The sequence below is a fragment of the Orycteropus afer genome, unplaced genomic scaffold (assembly GCF_000298275.1).
Source record: "Orycteropus afer afer isolate SDZICR_OR568_19922 unplaced genomic scaffold, OryAfe1.0 scaffold00563, whole genome shotgun sequence".
Taxonomy (NCBI): Eukaryota; Metazoa; Chordata; class Mammalia; order Tubulidentata; family Orycteropodidae; genus Orycteropus; species Orycteropus afer.
Genome location: NW_006922150.1, coordinates 810,864 through 811,488, shown reverse-complemented (window position 1 = coordinate 811,488; position 625 = coordinate 810,864).

Below are 625 nucleotides of genomic sequence, written 5' to 3'. Positions count from 1 at the left end.
TTAAAAATTCAAATGACAGTAAGCAGTAGTTTAAGAAATAGATTCTAGTATTAGGAACATTAGCATTCTTACTAGTTCTACAATATTCTGAAAATAAATCTACTAGTCAGAGCTATGTATTGAAAGACAACTTCCAACCCTATCACAGGCACTTTTCACTCTACTTTTTAGGAAAACTAAGATGGGAGAAATTAGCTTTCATGATAATCAAAGTCAATGGCTGCCAATGAATTGTAACTACGTTTCTTCCAAATCATTTATTTTATATGCCTATTTTAGTGCTATACTGGGAATAATATTGCAAGCTACATAAGCAATTGAAGAACATTGCTTTAGTGCAACAGAAACAGCCAAAGCCTCAGTTTCTTCATCAATACGGTTAGGTGAGTAGATTTGATTCATCATTTCTTCATGAAGATTTACTGTGAGGCTTTCTGGAAGTACAGAATCCCAGACTTTATCCTCACTTTTTCAACAATATTTGAGGAAGGGGTATAGCAGGAATCTGAATTCTCTAAAATTTCTCCAGTTAATTCTGACAATAAACGAACCAGGTTTGGGGAGCACTGGTCACCAAAGTCATTTACTTCTCTAAAATTCCAAAATATCCATTTTTTTTTTTTTT